At 41.9% G+C, this 15,816-nt stretch overlaps 1 protein-coding gene across 2 annotated transcripts in view; it reads right to left on the bottom strand.

Moving 5' to 3' along the window:
* Positions 1-275: 275 nt before the first annotated feature.
* The window catches only part of Cradd (CASP2 and RIPK1 domain containing adaptor with death domain), a 213,163-nt gene continuing 197,622 nt past the window's right edge, over positions 276-15,816 (bottom strand). For both annotated transcript variants that reach the window (XR_012450950.1, XR_012450951.1), the window contains one exon: positions 276-15,451. The gene's annotated coding sequence lies outside the window, so the exon portion shown is untranslated. The remainder of the gene's footprint in view (positions 15,452-15,816) is intronic.

Below are 15,816 nucleotides of genomic sequence, written 5' to 3'. Positions count from 1 at the left end.
CATCCTGCATCCTAACTGCCTGCTTCATGTTGTCCTGTTGCTCTTTACTATAGCCAGTGTGGGTCAATGTGGTAGAACATAGTTTCTTCTCCTCAGATTTTCATTGTAAAATATTCTTTTTATTTTCAAACTGCTATGTAGACATGCTGCTGGTGGCTTAGGAATTTGTCTTAGGACCAGTTCTTTCTTTCTGGCTAGCACTTGTTATGGTCCAATAAATCTTTTTGTTTCAGAGATCTCTTGGTACCTAGAATTTTTATTTTACACACACACACACACACACACACACACACACACACACACACGAGGAGATGGAAGCTCTTAAGAGATATGGAGGTCAATGCCAAAACCTGTTTCCTTGGCAGAGTTTTAAATGAATGTGGTAGGTGACTAAGCCACTGATAGTCTTTGCAATTGGTGTTACAAGACTATTTGACTCCTTAGGATTACATTGCTTCAACAAAAGTAAAAGCTAAAGGACAAATGACCAAGGACCAGGCAGACAGATCTGGCAGTTCCTGCAAGTGCTGTGACCTGGCAGTGCCCTGACTCAAGCTCGTATGAAGCCTGGGCCATGTGAGCTGGCTTCAAAATGCTGTTGCCCTTTTGTGCAACAGTTCCTACACAATGTCCTAATGTGTTGATTTCACTTGGCAAAACTCTATGAAGTGCATTAGGCAAGGTGCTATTTGTGTCTTTTCACCATGGTTCCCTTACTGCCTTGCGTATTGGTTCAAATATTTTTGAATTAGTGAATAAATGAAACAACACTCATATAAACTAAGTCCTGTAGGCAAACTGGAACAAATGCTAACAATATTAATACTACCCGGCCTCTCCCCAGAGCACAGGGAATGGCACGTCACACTTAATGTTTCCAGGTCACAAGCTGTGTATTATGCCAGTCTTTTCCTCTTGATTTCATCAAGCAGCAATTGTAAAAGACACAACCATTGGCAGCCTCACCCTGTCATCTTTGGCTGTAGTTCATAAAACCAAGAGGTGTTACTAAGAAATCATGTGTTGGGGAAAAGGACCTACCAGCCAAATAAACCATCCAACTGAGCTGCCAAAATGCAGACCTGATGTATTGAGACAGAGATTAGGGATCTAGAGATCCCCACAGGAGCCTGTGAAACCTTGGGTGAAACTGATCTTCTTTGAACATGGCTTGCTTCTTATCATTTAGTGTAGTTTATAATTTTTCACTAGATTATAAACTCCATGAACACAGGATCTATGTTTTTTGTTTTTTTTTCCACTATGTCAGCCCTCACCTGGGTACACCTTGCTGGCACATAGGAGGCACTGAAAAATGTTTGCTGAATGACTGAATCAGCCAGTTAAGAGCATGAAAGTTCATTGAGACATTTCCTGAGTTAGAAAAAAGACGATAAAACAGAGGTGGCTGGCTCAGATGTGGAAAGCTGATGAAGTTCACGACATGCCACCTCAACATATAAATGTAGGAGACCAGAATATGCCATGCTTCTTGGGAATAAGGATTATTTTGAGGTGGTTATTTTTGGGAAACTTGCAGACACAGAAGGTGAAAACAGAGTGGAAGTGACCATTTTAGAGAACAAATTTCCACTCAGGACGGAAATCTCCATTTGCAAAGATGTCTTCTTTCTTCATCAAGAACAGAAGGATGAATCTAAACCCCTAGAAACTCCGATCAACTGAGAGGGCATGATTTCAATCTACATAACAAACTTTGCTCTTGTTTACAGTGTACTTCCTGATCATCTTGTTAGAACCCAATAGAACCCCACCCCCCATGTCCTTCTTTGTTCCAAGTATTGATGAAATTTACATCGGACCTCAAAGCAATGTTTTTGAGACTTAATCTCTTTTTTTCTGAGTATTTCTCAGGAAAATTGTTAAACATTAGTATGGTTTTGCCTTATTAATATGTCTTTTGTTACAGGGATCCATCCCAACTAAGAACTATGAAAGCATAGACAGAAAATTATGTCTCTTATTTGTTTTTCCTTTCCCACAGTGCCAACTACCTGGGCATGTGTCACCTGTCTATACCTGAAGTGCTCATTATGAATCTTAACTGTTGGAACGACAACCATGAAAAGTCTAGTTCCACTGCTGTTCTATGGAGTCAATGATTCAAAAAACAGAGTGATGGGAGAAGAGCTTTATTGGTAACACATGAGCAAGTTGGAAGATGGCAGACTCCTGTCCTGGACAAACCATCTTGGTTAACAACTGCAGGTGAAGAGCTTGTCTAGGAAATTCAAGGAAGTGTATTTTTAGCCACTTATGGTGAGCACCAGAATAATCATTAATCCTGGAGTGGTCTATTTCTTTGATGTCCATTCTGATGTTAACTGAAGGTCACCAGATGTTTAGGGTTCTGTAAATCTAAATACTGATTAGGAGGCCTTATGATAAATGTTTTTCTTGTTCCTTGTTCCTGGAATAGCCAATTCCAGCAGTTAATCTCTTAATTGTTCAGGTGCAGCTTTTCTTTAGAATTTAGAAATGCCAGGCAAAGGAAAGAAAAACAAAGAGCTAAGACAACTTTCAAAGGACAAGTTTCAAATGACAAGTTAACCCAGTAGGAAGCTTCAAGACTTTTTACTGCTCAAGAAAGCCTGCATTATAGGGGAGGCCATCCAGGTTGGAGTTCTGTTTATTTAATAGACAATGGAGCTGGGAAGAGAATCCTCAGACTTTTCTAGGGAGACCAAACTCAGATTGACCAAGTGCAACCTCAGATAATCTTTGGTGGGATTAACAAATTGAGCTGATAGGACAGTTCTCAGTCCTGGGTGACTTAGTAAGATTAGCTCTTTGGAAAGCTGGATGCACTAACAGTCATCTTTAAAGGGCAGGAGAACTAGTCCTCATAGGGTGGAGTAGGCTAATGACAATTCACTTCGAAAATAGTTTTGAAATATGCTCCAAGGAGGCAGAAGGGAGAGTTTGGTTTAGAGACAGAGAGCAAGGAGGATTCTTTACAGAAGTCTAGAAGGAACTCACATATTGCTTGGCTAGATGAAGTCAGAATACTCCCTGGATCACACAGATATTGAGACAGCTTCATAGCTGTCTTCTCCCATAATTGTGGGAGGAGGAAAAATTAAACCATTTATGTAAGATCAGTGTTTCTAGTGGTGGGATATGGGATCCACCTGCTCAGAGAAAGGAAGCAGATCTTTCTCTCACTGAGAACCTGGCATTTCCAACAGTTTCTCATGTAGAAGGCTATCTGTGCCAGGTCAGGAATGAAATTCTTTTCCTTCAGCTTTGAGACAAACACTCCATTCAAAACCCCATGCCACACCCTGCCCACCGACTATTTCAGACAGGTTTATTTTGGCTGTTTACTAAATCCCACAGAACACTCACTGCAACCTTGCTTTGCTTTGGTGTTTCACATGACTCCATGGCTAGTGGCAGGCAGGAGCCAGTAAAGATCATTTATTTAATTAACATCACTCAATCTCTGAAACAGTAATGAGAGAAAGGTACTGATACCAAAACTGCCCACCTGGTAGGCTGGCCACATTTTGATGTATAGCTAACATATTAAAACATACCCAGAGAGACCTGAGTTCAAATTTTGACACTGCTATATATTTTAACCAAATGACCCTGGCTGAATTAGCTAACTTCTAGAGTATCAGTTTTCTGATCTGTAAAATAAGAGAAATAGCTCTGAAGTCCTGAGTGCTAAGAGTATCGTAACTGGAGTCTTAGGCCAGAGGCCACTCTAGGGGTTCCAACAAATCAGGTCAGCCACTTACTCCAAAGAAAGTAAATAAAAGTAATGACAAAAAAGGCAGGAAAGGATTTTAATCAATATGGCCATTTGGGAAGATTTAGACCAAGCATCACAGCCTATCTTTAGGGCACTGATAAGAGATTTAGGTTTAGATAGAGGAAGAATTACGGTAGGGGTAAGAGTTATGCATAATTAAGCAGTCTTGGTCAAGCTGTGTCCTGGTCCACCATTATCTCAGTTCTGGTTCTGCAAGCTGGCACTGGAGAACTTCTTACCACTTGAGGGGACAATGTGGTTCCCATGAGATGATTGCTCTTGCTTGGTGGGGAGTCGGGGGGGGGGGGACTTTAGTTTCCATCATAGAGTAATTGCTTCTGCTTAGAAGGGTGGTCTCATCCTTGGGTGGTCTGTCTGTGAGGCTCCACTGTTCCTGGAATCCAAGGTGACTATAGGGTTAGGACAATGATTAGAGACTTTCAGGTACCTTTTCTGGGGTCTGGAATAGGACATTGTAAAAGCTGACAGTAAATGCCTTAGTTACTCTTAACATTGTGCCTTTAGCCTTGAAAGGGAATGCAACAGGTTAGGTAAATTTAAGGCTAATCAACCTGTACCATTAGCAGAATTGAGTAGGAATTTGACCCATGGTAAAGAAGACAGATATAAAATGAAGGTAGAGATACCAAAATTTATCCTGCTTTTAGATACCCATAGGGCATCTATGGGCTCAAATGAGGAGGCAGTGCTTTTTAGTCAAAGTAGCTTCTAAGTCTTTGTGACAAAATGATGTCTATGCTTGGAATCACCCTCCACATGCCTGGTGCATGGAGATGCTCTGTGACTTCTACTTCCTTTCCTCAGTCTCCTGGCCACCTCCTGGGCCCCAGGCTCACTGTACAAAAATGACTTGTCCCTGTGGAATGAGTCAGGTGAGACTGAGCAGGAGTTTAACTAAATGGATATGTTCTAGTATTGCTCTAAATAAATATGGTGTAGTCTGTAACTGGGGAAAGAGGGCTATCACTCTAAGCTCTATGTTTTGGAAAAGTTCTTTCTGTGCTGAGAACAGAACTGGGACTCCCTCACTGGAATTTACCACTGAATGACACTCCTTCCCAGTCCCTGAGCTTTTGTTTTTGGTAGGACTGGGGTTTTGTGCTTTCAAAGTAGGCACTTTACCACTTGAGCCACACATCCAGTCCATTTTGCTCTGGTTGTTTTAGAGATGAGGGTCTCATGAACTATTTGCTTGGCTGGCCTTGAACTGCAATTCTCCTGATCTCAGCATTCCAAGTAGCCAGGATTATAGAAGAGAGCCACCAGTGCCTGGCTTGTTTTTATTTCTAATACATTCTGTATCTCCACCCCCATTCTACACACCCTCCTTTGCAAAGAAAAAAAAAAAAGAATCCTACCTTTCCCATGGTCTTTCTCATGTCAGTCAATATGGCTTCCATTTGTTTATGACAAAAATCTTAGTGTTTCATAATTGAATCTTCCCTTTAAACATCACATCCCAACACATCGAAAATATACTCAGAACCTGACCTCTGCTCACCATCTCAATTCCAGTGGCTGTGCTCCCCTAGGAGCTGATGTGGAGGTGAAGCTTAGTAGTCTAGAGGGTTGTGCAGGGTCCTCTTAGATCAATGGCTGTGGATAGGAAGGAAACAGGCCCGTGCAGAGGAAGAAAAGAAATGAGCTGATTCCATGAAGAACTCTGGGATAGAGGATACTTAGGAGTTGTCCTGAGTTGATGTGAGGGGCCAGACCTTTGTATCTCTCATTGAGAGGCTTCCCCTGGAAAGAGGGAATGCCATCAAACATGACAGCTCTCTTTGACAGAGACAATTCTTGAGGAGAACTGACAGTCAAAGGCCTTTAGCTGGAGGCCTTCCAGCTGCTGGAGCAGTGTTTCATTCCCGCAAGGGGTCTGAGCTGAAAAGCCCAGCATCCATGATATTTCACCACGACCATCTTGATCAGAAGCCCCCATCTTCTTGAGAGCAGCACAATAGCCCCCCTACTGGGCTCCCTGCTTTGATACTCCTAAAACATTAGTTGGAGAGATGCTTTGAAAATGTGATAGATGTCATATCTCTGCTCAAAATCAGCCAACACCTTCCTAACTCACCCTCAGTAAAATCCAAATTTGCAATTGTCTGTCTGACCCTATACCCCGTGTTCCCTCAACTCTCAGACCTCACCACCTACTACTTTCTCTCTTTTGGGCACTGCACTCTAGCTACTCTGGCCTCCTTGATATTCCTTGAAAATGCTTGGCAATTTCTGCTACAATATAAATTCAAGTGTATTAAAAACTTTAACAGTGGGATGAGGATGAATTTCAGAGTGCTTGCCTGGCATGTGCAAGGCTCCGGATTTGATCCTAAGCATTGAGAAGAAACTCAACTAGTTGAGTATTCGATAATTTATGAATTAGCACCAGACTGCAAGCAGTTCAGTTCTTCACCAAGACAATGAGAATGGAGACTTTTATTAGGTGTTCACAGGACCAAGATGAAGAAAATACTTGATTGGTTACAGTGGACATTCCCTACGTAGAGGTTAGTTGGCATTTTCAGATTGATAAAATTCCTGACTTCTGATTGGTCAAGAGTAAGTTTTGTTTTACTGTTTACACTGAGTTGGGTTTCAGTTTACTTCTGTATGAACCCAAGGTGCTGGAGTTGTTTCAGTCTAATAGCCTCCAAATTAATTATTCTAAGTTTCTATCTATCTCAGGGTTTTCAAATTTTACTTTCCTCTGCCCAAACCATTGTCTTGGACCTCAGCATGGCTCCCTTCAACACCTCCTTCAGGTTTTTAACTCAAGTCACCTTCTTACTGAGGGCTTCTCTACCTGAATTTTAAGAAGTAGTTTGGCTTCTACCCCTGGCTTTCCTTGTGTCTCAGTGGAGGAGAAACATTTTAAACTGTTGCATTGACTGCTATATCCCCACCACATATATTTATGAGCCAAGCTAACTTTATAAGGAAAGGAGGTTTATTTAGCTCACTGGTTTGGAGGCAGAAAGCCCAAAATTGGATGGCTTTTCTCATTGATTTGGTCTCTGGTTAGGGCCAAATGGCAGATGGCTTAATGGCAGGACTGCTTGGGAGAGGGAGTGATCAAATTCCTAGACAAAAAGCTAGAGTATCAACTCAGGGTTGATCTTACAACAACTTACTCTGTAAAGAACTAAATCAGGGTCCCAGAAGAATGACTTTAATTCCTTCAGGGACGGTGGAGGGTGCCCTCAAAGACTTAAGTGTTAGAAATCAGCTGGCTCAGGTCCTTTTGCTCTATCTAGATAGGAATCATGGGTAGGCAAGGAAAAGTTCTTCCAGTGCTGGCCATCCCAGGCTCTTGAGTCCCCAAGGCCTAGGGGCTGGACTGGCCAACCCAGAGGCTTAGAGCTCTCAGCCTTAAGAGCTAGGGGGCCTATTGTTCCAGGCTTTAGAAGCCAGAAATTTATGGACACAGACACTCAGTTTGGAGGTTTATCACTCTGGGCTTTAAAAACCAGTGCCCCTTGTACAATCCCTGGTTACTAACAACAGTGGGTAGCAGCAGCAGCAGACAGCAGCAAGCAGGTGGCACCTGCTACTATTATAGCTCTTGAATAGGCCTTGGTTGCTGTGACCCTCAGCCCTACAGTTGAGGGTCTTGGGTCACAAGTGTTATAGCCCTTGGGTTTAGGATACTGGGCTCCTCAGCCCTTGACAGAGGCTAGTGCTATAGCTCTTGAGCCTAGGGTATCTAGAGACCTTAGCTCTTATGGCTTGGCAGCTCCCTGGAACTCTTTTAGCAACTACAACTCACAGGCTCGTCTTCAGCTCTTCACAACCCTCATTATCTCCATCACCTCTGTTCTCTATTGTTTCTCTCCTGGCCAGTTTCTGGAACTCTTCATCTGCTTTCTCATTGCTATTGCCTCTGTTGCCACTGCCGGGACAGAAGCTTCTGCTGCCTCTGTCACTATTGTCACCTCCATCATTTCTGCTCCCTCTTCATGTTTCCAGCTCAGCCCACTCTAAGATCAAAAGTGGGCAAGAAATGACTACTCAAAAGAAGATTTTTATTGATCTAATGCTGCTGTACAGGGGTAACACAGGAGAGTGTCTTCCTTGCTGGAAAAGTGAGCTATAGGTTGCTTACATAGCCAGAAAGGGGTGTAGATACGGCAATTGCACCAATCATGGCAGACCTTCGTGTGAAGGAAGGAAAGACTGTTTGCACCATTTGTGGTACACCTGTGGAACTGGAGGTAGAAATTTGCTGAGTTAGATTCACTCTTGCCAGCCACAGTGTGAAGTTTCTTGTACTGACTTGATCAGAGGTGCAAAGGAAAAGAACCTCAAAGTGAAAGACTGGTTCACATGCCTAGCAAGACATCTATCTGGTGGTGAAGGTTCTAAGACATGAGATCGGTTCCAGATGAAAATTCACAAGTGACTCACTGACCTGCACAGTCCTTCTGAGACTGTTAAGCAGATTACTTCCATCAGTATTGAGCCAGGAGTAGAGGTTGAAGTCACCATTGCAGATGACTGAGTCAACTATTTTAAATACATTGATTTGTCAGTTGTTAAAAAAAGAAAGTTGAAAAAGATGTGACCTTTGATAATGTTTAACTTTTTTGAGTCCTAAAGTTTTAAAATTATGTATCAATCAAAAACAAAAGCACACAAAAATTTAAAGTCTCCCATTATTTTGTGTAAAACAGCAACAATAACCAGCTAACCACCACAAATGACAAGCCACCCCTTGAATACTCTAAGACTTTCCTCCATCCCTCCTCATGGTTCCCGTAAGACTTGATGATGATTTCCTTGTTTACCCACCTCTGTAAAACCCCAAGGCCTCTTTCTTTTCATTGAGTTGTTCCTTGTCAATAAACTTTCTATTTCAATAGCCTGAACAAAATCATACCCTAATTGTCTAGTACATTTTGTCTTTCAGTTTGATGCCAGGACTCAGAGAGGACTGGACCTCACCTTCAGATTCCCAGTTGTTTCCCGAGGTAAGAAGTCCTCAGGAAGTATATAATCAGCCTCTGAACTGTTCAGTGACAATGATACTTATTTTGAACAAAAGAGGAGACTGACAATGTTGAACTTTACCTAAGCCCTATACTCTGGGAAAGTAGGCATGGTTAAGAAATGCTTCACAAATTTAGGTTGTAGGAAGTGGCTAATTGCAAAAGACCTTTCAGCCCTTGCACATTCTGAGATCAGACCTCCCTTCATCCTTCCTCATGACTCTCATAAAATTCATGGATGACTTCCTTGTTCATATGCCTCCGTAAGACCCAACTCACTTCCTTTCCTTTGAGACATTCCTCATTAGTGAATGTTCTCTTACTGTAATAGTCTGAAGAAAATCATATCCTGATTGTCTGGTGTATTTTGTATTTCATGCTTTCATAAACAAGGGACCTGTGTTGGGAGGATTTATTTATAGTTCCAAAGATAAAGTGTCCATTAGAAAACCAGGAGCTGACAATATTGAGTAACAAAAGAACTCTTGACAATAACAACAGACAAATAAGGGTCCAGTCCTTCAGCAGAAAGCCAGCATAAAGTAGAGGTTGACTTCAGGGCAGGCAGTAATTATTGTTTCTGGAGGCTGATATAGAGACTTGATCCAAGAAAATGCCTAGACAAAAACATATTATTGGAAACAATCTTCCAGTATATAAAGTAAATATGGTTCTATATAATTTCTCCCTGAAATTATCTATCCCCACTGTGCTAGGCACAAAAGGCTGATTTCGATCTTGTCTAGGAGCTCTGGTTCTATAGAGATGAGGTAGAAGCATGAAGTCTCTAGAAGCTAATGACTGTCATATATCACAAGAGGTGGGTCCAGGACAGCCATCAGTCCTCCCTCCTATAAGTGAAAAAGACCTGTGATCAGCTGTGTGAAGAATAGGTTTTAGACAAATGGCTCTATTTTTATTCTAATACCTTGGTCATCATACTATGATTTATATCCTTGTGGAATCAAATGGAAACACACTATAACATTACATTGGACACAAGGGCTCCAAATACTACATAAAACCAAAATGTGGCCATTCATGCCTAGATGTTGATAAATTTGGGGGCTTACTGATAACTTGCAGATTTTGGGGCTTGGGGATGAATGAGTTAGATTCAGGATTCAGTAAACTGGGAGTTTCTTCAAAATTACATGCCAAATGGTATGTGTGTGTATCCATACATATATATTTTATAAAGGAATTTTCCACAGCTTTCTAACATTCTTAGAGGGAGAATCCATGCTCCCTAAATGGATAAAAATCACTACCTACTACAGAGATTCCTGGCATTCAAAGAAACATCCTCTAAACAGACCCCCTGATTCTTGGCCAAGGTGTGTTCTAGGAGCAATAAGTTCACTGCCATCTGTGACTTACCTACTTACTCATAACTGTGGCTTACTTACTTCATTTGTAGGCATTTATCCTGGTCCTAGGGTTAGCAGTGAGCTGAAAAGTCATCCTGAAGATCTTGGCATTGGCAAAGCCCTCACAAAACCAATTTATTCCAGAAGCTTGTAGGTTATGTGTCATTAAGATAGAGTAGCAATTATTTGAGAAATCCAACGAACTTTATGTTTTCCACAAATATTCTCCATCAAGAATGTAATTTGACACCCAAAACAGTACTAAAGATAAAACATGAAAATGAAATGGGAACATGATATTACCAAGATGTTGGGTCTGTTCCTCTCTTTTTAAGTATTCAAACTTGGATTTCATAGCCTATTCTTTGAATTAACAATAGCTATCAGAATTATTGCCATATGTTTTGCAACAGTTTAAGAAGGCAAAGACAAAGCTTAATTGGTTAATTGAACTGTGTGTTTGAGAGACTTTGATTTTCCTATTTGAACAGTAAATGCCAACAAGATAGACAGTCCTCCTCTTCTCAGCTTTGTTTATAGTTCTAAGAAGTACACAGGAGGTTATTATATTAAAAACATTCCTCATAGGCCAGCAACATCTAATTTGAATTTGTGGAGTCAGAGGAAAAAGGGCTAGAGATGGCATAAGAAAACCCCAGAATATGCCCAATATCTAAAACCTGAATCCTGGTTCTGATTCCCCTTTGACTAGACAAAATATATGCCTCTCAATATCACTGTTGACTTGAGCTACAGATCACAAGAACATCTACCAGTATTTTTAGTTTTAAATTGCTTTGAGGTATTACTTTAAGGGCATATTCATCTTGCCAATCCCTGGTAAGGAGTGCCATTTGTCAAACTGAATATAGAACAAAAATTAATGTCCCTTAAGGGTGTCAACACACTAACTTGGGCAGAACTTAGGAAAGCTCAGTTAAAGTGTCCCCTCCTCTGTGGCTGACCTGATCATTCCCTCTTCTGTGCTGGCCAAATAGCATCACAGTTGCTGGCTGTTATGGCTGTCTCCCCAGCAGCTGAGATTCTACTGGGCAGAGACAATGTCTTATTTATCTTTGGATCTCTAGTAACTTGTGCAGTGTTTTGTAATCAGCACAAATCTGTGCCCTGATTCACTTAATCAGAGCCAAATGTTACATGAGATTCCCACCCCAATTCTGAGTATGCTCTGAAGTGTGTTACCATTTCAAATCTCCTTATCTTTAGAGTCTGATGAAAATAACCTAAATAACTCAGCTCCATGATCTAGTGAAACATTTCCTGTGCCAAGTACTGTTCTAAGCACATCACACCTTTTATCTCATGGAGGTCTCATGGTAACCATACGCAAGCACTGTTATTCCACACATTTTACATGGGAGGAAACTGGCACAAAAGAGTGGAATAACTTGCCTGCGTGATGGAGCCTTATTACTCCCCAGGCCTCCCACCTCAGGGGCAGCAAGGACAAGGAATCACTTCTCTTCCCAAAGGCTCAGTACTCAGGCATGGACTGGATTCCCTCATGTTGTGGAGATGCACATCTGTGTCACTGGACATACAGTAGGGCAAAGACTGTGTTTTTATGGTCATCTTTCCACTTAGCAGAGAGACTGGCCTAAGGCACCTCTTAATAAGTTAAGTGTTCCCTGAATAACTGAATGAGATAAGGTTCTTTCCAAAACTACCACGACTGACGAATTCCCAGAGAAAGAGATGAAGACAAATGCTTCCCACTGCCTCAGGAGTGTGTGTGTGTGAGCTCCAACAGCAACTTTCACAGTGGGTCACTGAAGCCTAGTGGTTTTTAAAACCAGATCCCCTACAGAAAAGGGGCATTTTTTTTCCAGTGCTGGAGTTTTAACCCAGGGCATTGTGCATGCTTAGCAATTACTCTACCACTGAGCTACTTCTCCAGCCCAGAAAACTAGTTTTTAAAAACACTTTATGTACCTTTAAACCCAGCAATCCCCCTTCCAGGGGTTTGTCCTAAGAATCATCCAGGCTCTAGTCCTACAGGTCAAAAACCTAAATATCTGTGGGGGCCAAATGGGTATTGCAACAGGTAGAAGATACTGGGTAAAGGACATGCAGGCTGTCACTGGAGAGTGGATGATAGCATGGTAGAGAGGGCTTGCCCACTATTGTGGCATCAGAAAGGGGATCCAGAGTAGCCAGACCTTATTTTTCAATAGGGTCCAGAAGTCTGTTTTAAAATGCTGGTTTGGTAGACTGCACAACTGTACTGTTTTAAAATGCTGGTTTGGTAGACTGCACAACTGTACCTAAGTTATTGCCCTCTTTCCTCCATGCCTAGTGTATAGCCCTCTCATACTGAATGTGACTGGCTTTGGTTAACAGGATATCAGCAAAAAGGATGCATATAGAGGCTAAAAAAGTGTCTGGCCAACTGTGCTTGCTTGCTTACTGCCTATGTGACCCTTGCTGTCACCACCAAGTGAAAAAGGCTGCACAAGGGCATGTGATCTGTTGCCCCAGGGAATCTCCTGCCTCTTGCCAGACATGACAGGAGACTATCCTGGCTCATCCTGCCTCAGCAGGTCCCCCAGCTGACCACAGTGTCTGAGCAAGCCCAGCTAGGTTGGCCCTGATTAGAACACTCAGCCAGTTCACAGATTTCTGAACCAAATTCTAAGTGGGTACATTTGTTGTTCTAAGCCAATACATGTTGGGGTGGTTTGCTAGGTAATAAGAGCTAATTGATAACAAAAGTAAAATACATTTATTTATTTTTGCAGTACTGGGGTTTGAATTCAGGGCCTCATGCTTGCTAGGCAGCTCTACCACTTGAGCCACTCAGCCAGCCCTTAAAATATATTTAGAGCTAAACAAAACAGGGATCCAGTTCACACTAACCTCTGATAAATGTAGAGATTTAGCAATGGATATTTCCCCTGCATCATTGTTTTTAACAGTGAAAAAAGATAATGAAAACATCTACCCAACAGGGAAGTGGTTAATAAGCAGTGGCTTATTTATGCATTGCCACTAAAAACGGAGGTGTAGGACTGCAGCAGCACACAGTCCTACCAACCTTTGAAAAATGTGCCAACATTGATCAAAAGGTAAAAGTTTACTGTCTTCCCAACCCCAAACACATTCTCTTGTTGTAATGGAATATGGAGCCAATGGGATCCCACAGCGTAGCATAAAGGACATCTTGCTGTCAAGGAGAGGTAAAAAGCTCAGAAGACAGTCCAGAACATGCTAAGCTTTGCTTTTTGAGGATGTGGGACAGTAAAGAGCTCTACTGGAAAAGTGACATGATTTTAAAGAGGGATCAAGCAAAGAGGGAGATGGTGATGGATGGCTTGATGGTGGAAGCCAGATATACTTGGTAGCTAAGTGTCTTTTGATCTCTTCAAAGGTACTGCCAAAATCTTTAGGACTTTAGAGTGTGCTTAAAACACAAAAGATGTTGGAAATCACGGGTGTAGCAAAGTCTTTAATGGTATTAGAAAGATAGTTATATGTTAATCCCAGGAAGCCAATTGTAAAATAGCAAGCACAATACAATCCCATTCTTATTATAAAGAAATGCAGGCATGGGAAACTAACTGGAGGGCAGAGAGCAAAGCTGGGTCTAATGGTGGTTATCTTTGGAAGATGGGAGTAGGAGCAATTCTTATTTTTCTTGCTATTATTCAAAAAGTTTTTGGAGCTACTAGGGTTTGAACTCAGGGCCTTGCACTTGCAAGGTAGGCTCTCTACTAAAGTCACACCCCCAAGTCATTGTTACTTTTTTAAACAACATAATAAACAGGTACTTTAATTGTGTTGAGAGGATTTGATAAAAGTTACAGATTTAAAAACGTTAAGTATATGTATGAACACAGAACACCCCCATTGAAGTGGGACAAGAAAGTTTACTGTTGTTGCTGTTAGTATCTGCAAATGCCTGCCACCCACTGCACTGATTCAGAATTTTCTTGGGAGTAGGCAGTCCCTGGAGTCAGAGAATCTTCTTCCACACATAAACACATGGAATCCTTGCAGTCACCTCCCCTCCTGATCTTCTTGTGGGGTAGGCAGATGTTATGTGGCATCATTCTTCACACTAGAGGTATAAATACGGCAGTGTCTCAGCTGTCACTGCCACTTGGTGGTGGAGACACCCTGCTCATTATGGGCAGCAAGTTTGAGCTCTAATGGCCCCTCCATCCTGTCAGCTTTTCACGGCCTACTCTTCACTAATTGTCCCTTACTACCAACACAGCACAAGTGTCTTGGTGTGTGACAGATTCCTTAGGAACAGTGGGAATGTGACCCAGCACCAGACCCACTTCTTACATGCCAGTCAGATGCAGCAGAGCCCAGCTACTCTCGCTCTTCCATAAATGTGACTCTGAGTGGTGAGAACAAAAGCCAAAGCAACTCTACCAGAAATGTGAAAATAACAAAGTAACAAGTCTAAAGTTCAAAATGACAAGCAATTTATAGACAGTACTATAGAAGTCCAGTCTATCACTGGGCACAATGATGTGGCCAAAAGCATGAGTTTTATAAGATAACATATTATTGACTACAAGATAGAAAATCAAAGCTGATAAGACTTGTAGATAATCCTTTTCAATCTTATTCACTGAATGAGTGAACTGTGGACTGAGCGGTCCTCTTAGTAAAGGGATATGGGTTCCAAATGCCTAAAAGGGCATCAGCATACCACTGTCATCTTTGTGAGCACTTGCTTTAAGTTCACCTCTACCGCTCTATATCCTTATCCTCAGAATGGAGGGAGGTGACAAGTAAAATTTTTTTCCTTTCGAAAATATTCTGAGTTATATTAGAATTAAGAAATGGATTCCTCAATTATTAATAGTAATCCTAGCACTCAGAAAGTTGAGGCAGGAGGATTGCGAGTTCCAGGCCAGTCTGGGCTTCATAGCATAGAAAGATGCTGTCTCAACAACCAAAAAGAAGGATCACGAACTGGGAATGCTCACCTGTCCCTTTCTTTATTGGACCTATTGAAGAGATGATAAAATCACATCGCATTTTAAACCTTAGCAGTGAATGTGTCAATAGCAGTTCCTTCTCCAGTGGCTTCATCATTAGACACTATTCACTTGTCTATATGTTCAGCCAGCAGCAAAGTAACAGTTACCTCTTCCCGAGAGCTGACTGTGGGCTAGGCCTGGATGCACCCTTGGCAGACATCATAGCTGCAATCATCAGGAAGATCTTGGAGGTGTGTACAATCATTTTTCCTTTCCACTGGTGAGGGAACTGAGACTGTGATGATCACTTACCAAAGTGATGATGCAGGTGGCCTTGGATGAGGAGATAGAGAGAGAGAGAGAGAGAGAGAGAGAGAGAGAGAGAGAGAGATTGAGATGAGAGACAAGCCTAAGCCTAATGGGGAAGCTGGGAATGGTGCCAGGGCCACCGGAAGGAAGACATATTCTAGCTCATTTTCCCCAGACAGATTGCTCCATCTCCATAAAAGGAAGCAAACCACTCATGCCTACAACGTGCCTCACAGGATTATTGAGAAGTCCAAATGAGATTATATAATATGAAAAAGCCTTAAAAATGGGACAGCTTTAACTAGTGAAGGCCAACTGGCACCATTGTAGCCCTAGGAGCACAACACCTCAGTCTTGTGCTGCAGTGGAAAGACCACGCCCTTTTATCC

The sequence above is a fragment of the Castor canadensis genome, chromosome 8 (assembly GCF_047511655.1).
Source record: "Castor canadensis chromosome 8, mCasCan1.hap1v2, whole genome shotgun sequence".
In the NCBI taxonomy this organism is placed as follows: domain Eukaryota; kingdom Metazoa; phylum Chordata; class Mammalia; order Rodentia; family Castoridae; genus Castor; species Castor canadensis.
The sequence above is the reverse complement of the archived record's forward strand: the minus strand, read 5'-3'. Positions and strand labels throughout refer to the sequence as shown.